This window comes from Octopus bimaculoides, chromosome 8 (genome assembly GCF_001194135.2).
Source record: "Octopus bimaculoides isolate UCB-OBI-ISO-001 chromosome 8, ASM119413v2, whole genome shotgun sequence".
In the NCBI taxonomy this organism is placed as follows: domain Eukaryota; kingdom Metazoa; phylum Mollusca; class Cephalopoda; order Octopoda; family Octopodidae; genus Octopus; species Octopus bimaculoides.
Genome location: NC_068988.1, coordinates 54,509,008 through 54,517,390, shown reverse-complemented (window position 1 = coordinate 54,517,390; position 8,383 = coordinate 54,509,008). Strand labels below are relative to the sequence as shown.

The following is an 8,383-nucleotide window of genomic DNA, read 5'->3' as shown; positions in this document are numbered from 1 at the left end:
ATATATATATATATATATATATATATATATATATATATATTAGGTGATACTGGTTTTGCTGGTGTAAGTTCTATAGTACTCAAATGTTAAAAGCTAAAAGCATTTGGAAGTAAGCTGCAGTTGTGAAATATTGTGTTTCTGGAGTGTTATGAAATTATGCAGAGGTCTTGAGGTCTTTGGGAGCAACTGAACAGGCTGCTTGAACCACATACTTCAGCACAATGACAGAAATATGTGCGTGGATAAATAAGTAGAAAAATAGACAGGTAGATAATTAATAGAGGGTGAATGAGGGGGAAAAAAAAAGTAGTGTATACAAAAGAAATAGGGAGGAGTGAAGTAGTAGGAGTAAGAGAGAAGGGTGTGAATTTCAAACATAGAAAAGAATAATGTAGAAAGTGTGGAAAGTGGGTGGGGCATAATAACCTAAAGAAATTAAAGAAGAGGAACATAAAGAAAAAAGAAAAAGACAGAGTGAAAAAAATCAGTTTAATGACAAAAAAACGAGAAAGAGATAGAGAGAGAGAGTAGGTGGAGAGATGGCCGCTGTTAGTTGACAAACTGAAAGCCTGGTTAGCTTGGCCAATAGAGGGAGGAAAAAAAGCAAACATACAACACAGGTAGTCAAGCAAGCTACTCTTTCACCTGACCTAATAAACAAACGGTAACACCTGAATCTCTCTCTCTCTCTTTCTTTCTATTTCCAGTGTTTCTCTTTCTCACTAAGCAGCCATGTGTGTGTATGAGAAATGATTCCTTCCCATTCGCATTGGCAGGAGCAGTGTGTGGGTGAGATGGAGTGGTATCCTTTAAATCAAGGCAACTACTGCCAGGGTTTTTCATGGGTGGTAGACCCTGATTTGATACAGATGCTGGAGTGTGAGAGTAAAACACTTTTGGAACTGCTTAATGAAAGCAGTGTAAGAAAAAGTCATAAAGTAATGTTATTTGAAAAAAAAAAAAAAAGAAAAAGACAACAAAGTAATGTTGGTAACAGTGGAAGAGTTAATCAGATGAAGGGGTTTGTGTTTTGGTCTTCAGTATTTTCCAAGGGCCAATGAATAAATTAACAATAGATGTAGATGGTAATAGATGTAGATGTATATAGATGGTATTTTCTTTTTCAGAATATCATCTAGGGTGCCAGTAATCAAAGGAGAAGCCCTATCCTTGATATGAGAACAATATTCCATTGTGTGGAATATATTAATCTATTGAAGAAGCGAACAGTGGCACAGGATGGACTCAAATTGCTTATAATAACGGGAGCCCTGATATGTGCAATGGTAGAAGAGATAGCTCAAAACCAACAGAGTAAATGGAAACTTTTCAAGTGAGAAAGGTTACTATGCATTTGGATTGAGACTGATTACAGTTCAAAGCCATAATCTGTAAACACCATTAGATTAACCTTTAAGCATTCAGATTATTCTGCCAAATGTAATGTTTATTTATTCACATTGCTTTGAATTAATCATGCATTATCTTGTAGCTTGAAGATTTTGATTATGTGATAGTTTATTTTAGAATGACATTGAAGGGTAGGTGTGAGAAGCTGCATCTGGCCAGTTTGAACCTAAAACAGATAGAATATTTAGGCCAAATATGGTCAGTATCAGGGTATATACCATTTAGGTATCAGTATATATTTAATGTAGACTTTTTTCAAGCTACAACTTGCCTCTTAGATATGAACAGGTTTCCTATTTTTAGTTCACATATATATACTGCAACCCATTCATTTATTGTTGTTGTTTACTCCCAGATCAGCCCTGATTAAGTAGACCAATGATCATAGATATTCAGCTGTGACCATTTCATTATAGTTTTTTTCTTCAGGCATAGTACCTCAAACAATATTATCTAATGTGAATGTTCTACTTTTAGATTTCAGATAGATTTTGCTGCTATTTCTAGCAGAAGAAATGATAATGCAAAGACTCTCTCACTGGCTTGACCTATCCTGTTAATAATATAAGGTATTCCATAAGGCTGGCTTTTCTTATTGTTATTTATTATAAGCAATGTTTTTGACTGTCACACTCTATGGTTCTTATCTTAAAACGTGATCTTTGTGCAATAAAGCGAGCATCAACAATTATAAGCACACACACACATACACACACATGCACGTGCACGTGTGTACACATACATACCCACACATGCATGTACCCACATTTAAAGCTACACACACGATAGGAGTGGGTACAACCATAAAATCGTTAATGGTATTTCTGTAAGAACAACTCGATGAAAAGCCAAACACAGAAGTATAAACAAACTATCTCTTATAATACTTCAGAAGTTCTCCATTAAAACCAAAAGGGAAACAAAACAAAACAAAAAAAAACAACAAAACAACAACAAAAAATCTCGGGATAAAATTCTGGAGTTATGATTCTCAAAGAGGAAGTCAGTTATGGGTTTTTTTGCTGATTCATTAAATGGTATTTTGTTATGAATGGAATAATTCCATAGAATGACATATTATTATAAACATTTAACCAAAAAAAGAAAAAGGCAGCAGGTGGTGGTGGTGGTGGTGGGGAGCTTTCATTAGAAATTGTTTCTTGTACAAATTTGACAGGACATCACGGAAACGGTAAGCGCAGCTTTTTTGTTTTTAAAAATATTTTGAGGATAATTCCTCTGGACACGAAATGTTGATTGACTTCTTTAACCAATCTCTTCAGGCTGATCTCCACCCCATCTACCCAACTTGATTATGCCATTATTGGTTTTGTTTTTGAGGCACTCTTATGATTAGACCAGTCAGGTAAATGGTAGAGGGATGATATTGATGATGATGAGTACGATGGTAACAATGATGGTGATGATAGTGGCAGTGGTGGTGATGGCATTGGTGTAGTGGTGGAGGTGCTGGTGATGATGATTATGACGACAACGGCGACAACGGCGACGACAATACTGATGAATTCACAGCTGCTTTGTTTGCTAATTTAATGATATTGTTCCTGGCTCATCTCACTGTCAGCTCATCTTGCTTTCAGGTGTATGTGTCAAATCATCTGAGAATGTTAACGGCAATAACCATGAAGAAATATATCTACCATCTGCCTCCATGCCATGAAACAAGAACTTGACACTACTCTGTAAAAATCCTCTTGTGATTTAGGGAGCATAAACAATCACATTTTTTTCTTTCTTTTATCTTTTGATATAATTCTTTAAAATCAAGGATAAAAAACAGAAAGCCTGGACAATATGGAAATAAAAGGCTTTATTATTTAAACTATTCAAACTATTATTATCTCTCTTTCTCTTTACTTGTTTCAGTCATTTGACTGCAGCCATGCTGGAGCATCGCCTTTAGTCGAGCAAATCGACCCCAGGACTTATTCTTTGTAAGCCTAGTACTTATTCTATCGGTGATTTTTGCCTAACCGCTAAGTAACGGGGACGTAAACACACCAGCATCGGTTGTGGGGACAAACACAGACACACAAACACACACACAGAATATATATACATATACATATATACGACAGGCTTCTTTCAGTTTCCGTCTACCAAATCCACTCACAAGGCTTTGGTCGGCCCGAGGCTATAGTAGAAGGCACTTGCCCAAGGTGCCATGCAGTAGGACTGAACCCGGAACCGTGTGGTTGGTAAACGAGCTACTTACCACACAGCCATTTAAATTACTATTTAAATTATTATTTAAACATTATTATTTAAACATTATTATTTAAACTATTAGTCTTGAATCAAGAATTTTTTCTGCTTTGGAAAACATAAATCTATGTAATTATCTCTATTAACATAATGATAGAAGTCACAGCATAAGCAGTCTTATTGTGACTCCTGTTGGAAATTTTCTATGAATTAAAATTTAAATTTTGGTTTTACATTATTCTTTTCTAGCCCCCTCAAATAACAATCCCCGAATTCCAAGCCCCTTCTTGTTTGGATAATTTGAGAAATGATGGAAATGCTTGATAAAGAAACAAAATATTGGTTTCAAAGTTTGGCTCAAAGCCAGCAATTTTAGAAGAGGGTTAATTATATAATATTGACCGCAGGACTTTATTTCATTAACTCTGAAAGAATGAAAGGCAAAGTTGACCTCACTGGAATTTGAACTCAGAGCCAAAACAGCAGCAGAAATGATGCAAAGTATTTTGTCCAATCTGCTAATGGTTCTGATAGAAGTGCATGATGGGAATGTCATATTTAGTGCATGATGGGAATGTAGTAATATCAAACACATGATAAGTTTGTAAGAACTGCTACTTTTTCGAGCAAGTGATTCAATACTGAGAAAATAAGCTCTGGTATTCTTAACTCTAAACTCTATAACCATAATATTCTTCAAATCAATACAAATACTCATCTATCAATTGATACATTTTATTTCAAACTTAGAAGTATTTTACAGCCAGTGATGGAAACAGGTTTTAGGAAAAAGGGCTATACAAAGCTCCACAAGACTGAGGTTGAGAAGGAAGGAGTTAGATGCTATGAGCTCATTCATCTTGTGAGGCGAACAACACCTCTCTACATACCCTATAATTTCCATCACTACCTGTATCTATGTACACATTTCACAATTCATAGTAGCCGTATTCATTCAATATGAACCACTTAATGAGGTTTCTGTATTTATTAATATGACAGAGTGGAGGCACAATGGTCCAGTGATTAGGGCAGCGAACTCGCGGTCATAGGATAGCGGTTTCGATTCCCAGACCGAGCGTTGTGAGTGTTTATTGTGCGAAAACACCTAAAGTTCCATGAGGCTCCAGCAGGGGATGATGGTGAACCCTGCTGTACTCTTTCACCACAACTTTCTCTCACTCTTACTTCCTGTTTCTGTTCTGCCTGTAATTCAAAGGGTCAGCCTTGTCACACTGTGTCACCCTGAATATCCCCGAGAACTACATTAAGGGTACACATGTCTGTGGAGTGTTCAGCCATTTGCACATTAATTTCACGAGCAGGCTGTTCCGTTGATCGGATCAACTGGAACCCTTGTCGTAAGCGACGGAGTGCCAACAAACAAATATGACAGAAATAGCAGCTAAATCTCCCTTAAATCATACCCAGATGCCTAGAAAAATAAAGATATATTATAACTCTTAATGGCTCTGTCATAACTAGTCATGAACAAGTGAAATTATGAAGTACAGTTCAACAGTTTATCTATCATACGACAATGGCACTAAATAACTGCATAAGTGGTTCATTAGCTTGCCATGCTGAACTTCTGTTTTCTTTGAGGATAGTTATTTGTGATAATGAAACCCATTATTTAGGAGATTTATTTCTCATTTGAGAGCTATAGCAATCACGCTCTCTGTTTGATGACTAACAATGAAGGTAAGATGATAGTAAGAGAAGAAACTGAATATGGCCATTCTTCATTGTAGAAGTGATATAATTCAGTGACAGATCGGAGACTCAATATGAATACGAAGGTTGGGATGGATGTAGTTATTATATACACATCTCCATCACTACAACCATCATCATTTTTATATTCACTTTTCCATGCTTGCATGGTTTGGATGGATCCTCCCCAGTACAGCATTCATTCACCAAAAGTCATTCATAATGTTCTTTTTAACCCTTTAGCATTTAATCTGGCCAAATCCAGTCCAAATATTCTACTTGCTTTATGTTAAAACTGACCAGACCCAATCTCTCACACCTATTCTACAATGTCATTCTAAAAATATACAAACACACCATTGAAATCTTGAAGCTACAAGATAGTCAGTGATTAATTCAAACCAGTATGAATAAAGAAGCATTACAGTAACCCCTCGCCATATTGTGGTTCACCTATCGTGCACTCAGTACATCATGGATTTTTCTGGCTAATATATGTAAATTTATATCACGGACTCCTCAGTATATTGTGGGTTTCTTTGGCCAATAGGTATTTATATTTTTTAGATTTTTAATTATTTCTGTGGGAGGTTTTGAAATATAATGCCCGTGATAGTTGAGGGATTACTGTACATATGACAAGGGAATCTGAATGTTAAAGGGTTAAGGTTTAACCTCTTGAAATTAGTCTTCACTACTTTGTCCCTTGTTTTTCTTTGACTTCCTTATCCACATTTCCATTTACCATGACTGCTTGGCACTTCATTGTACAATGGATATCCACCATATGCATAGTATTCTATCTTGCACAATATATCCAATTCCTCTTATATCCAGTTCTTATCTCAGTTCATATGTACTCTTTCATTCATGCACACAGACATAACACATTGGGTGGAGAATGCTCACCTCACTTCTTTCCAACCTCCACAAATATTCTGCAATGAAGCCTGCACTTTGTAAACAACCAAAATACCAATACACCAATATACATATATTTGTTTTTTAAGTTCCACCCTCTTAATATATCAACACCCACCCCACACATGTACATACATACGTTCATATCTGTCTTTTGTTCTGTCCCAAGTACTCTCTTAATATACCAATATAGATTTGTCTTTCGTTTAGATTAACAAAAGACAAATATATATTGGTATACTAAGATGGTATTTCTAAACACAGACTTTATCTACTAATAAAAGATTTGTTTTTGATTAAGTTATTACTATTGTCACACCAACTTACCTATCTGTCTGTCCTACCACATATTTATTTATAGTCAACTTTTTAATACTCTATGTATTAAATGTGTTAAAACTAACTTACCTATCAATCTGTCAGTCTCATGTTATAATTATTTCTATCAAGCCATTCAATGTACTTTGTATTAAATATGTTAATACTAACTTACCATCTGCTTGTCCACTATTTCTCTGCCGCACTACGCATTTATTACAAGTGTGTTTGTTTTGTAATGCTCCAAATACTAAATATATTACGATAAAACTATCTGATTGTCTGTCTGTCTGTCTATCTAGATAGCTAGCTATCTAACTCACCACATAGTTAGCTATTTATTGTTCCATGTATAAAATAGGTTAACACTAACTCATACAAATATATCTCTTTCTTATGTGCTTCAATTGAAAATGGATCAAGGCTGTAAATAAATAGATGCTAAACCCCTTAAGATAGTGTCCCAGCATGGCTGTAGTCCAATGACTGAATCAAGTGAAAGATAAAAGGACATACATACACACAAATACACATGTATTTACATAAAGTAGATACATACAGACAGATATACACTCATACATGTATATATATATACATGTTACATCATTATCCTCATCATTTTATGTTCTCTTTCCAGGTTGGTATGACTAGATGAGTCATCACAGTTTTAATTTGGAGTCAGTAGTCCTGCTACTACCTGGATGGATCGAGGACAATGCCCAATTCATACAAGGTGGTATCAAAACGTTCCCAGACTAGTTCTGTAACACACTAACAGATGGCAGCACAGTTGTGGGCACAGTGAGAGCTAGCAGTTACCTTCATGAGGCAGTGGAGCCCTTCTGAGTAGCCTTTTCTTATTTCTTGGATAGTGCTTGGCAACTGCATGGGTCCACCTGTTGTCTGTTCTGTGAACCCTGTGGCATATCTGGCCCAGTGGAATTGTACTTTTGATATTCTGCAATCAACGTTTTTCACTCCACCCCATTCTTGAATTATTTCACTTTGGTACCCACTCACAATGATAGCTTAGATATATCTATCAGTCTGTCTGTCTTTCTATCTATATAGATTGATTGATAGGTTAACAGACAGGCAAACAGATAGATAGATAGATAGATAGATAGATAGATAGATAGATAGATAGATAGATAGACAGATAGCTAGCTAGCTAGCTAGCTAGATAGATACAGCTTCAGATTTATGGAGCAATTAGAAGATAAGATTTCACAATGTTCATGCTATTCTTAAAGCGAAAAAAAAGCATTAGCAATGAATTAATTACAAATAGAGACTAAAAAGTTCATTCACTCAATTTTTACAAGCATTTTATTTCAAAGATTTAAGACTCCCACCACTCAATATGATACAATGACATCATTATGAAGGTACATCCTGCATAAAGCATTTCATATCTACATTTCCCCAACCCTTCCTTCCTACAAAAGAAATAAATGAACCTGGAATATGGTCAAGTTTCTTCAATCACTCTCTCTCTCTCAGACTATTTGTGGCATGTCGTACTGACCATTCTCTTCACACCCACCACCATCACCACTGCTACCATCACCACTGCCGCCACCACCGCCATCACCACCTCCGTTACCACCACTGGTCTACTAACAGCGACAAGTAACAAGGAAACGTCATATAGTTCACTTATTTCCTCCTTTGCTCTCACCATCTACGGACATAAAAAGTTGTCTTGGCATTTATGATATTTCCTATACGTACATATAATATATATATGATATATATACTTACATACATATATATATACATATATATATAT

The 8,383-nt window shown here is 35.7% G+C and overlaps 1 protein-coding gene across 13 annotated transcripts in view; it reads right to left on the bottom strand.

The window, feature by feature from the left end:
* Positions 1-8,383, bottom strand: part of LOC106882633 (tensin-1) — an 835,201-nt gene that overhangs the window by 338,220 nt on the left and 488,598 nt on the right. The gene's annotated exons all lie outside the window — the stretch shown is intronic.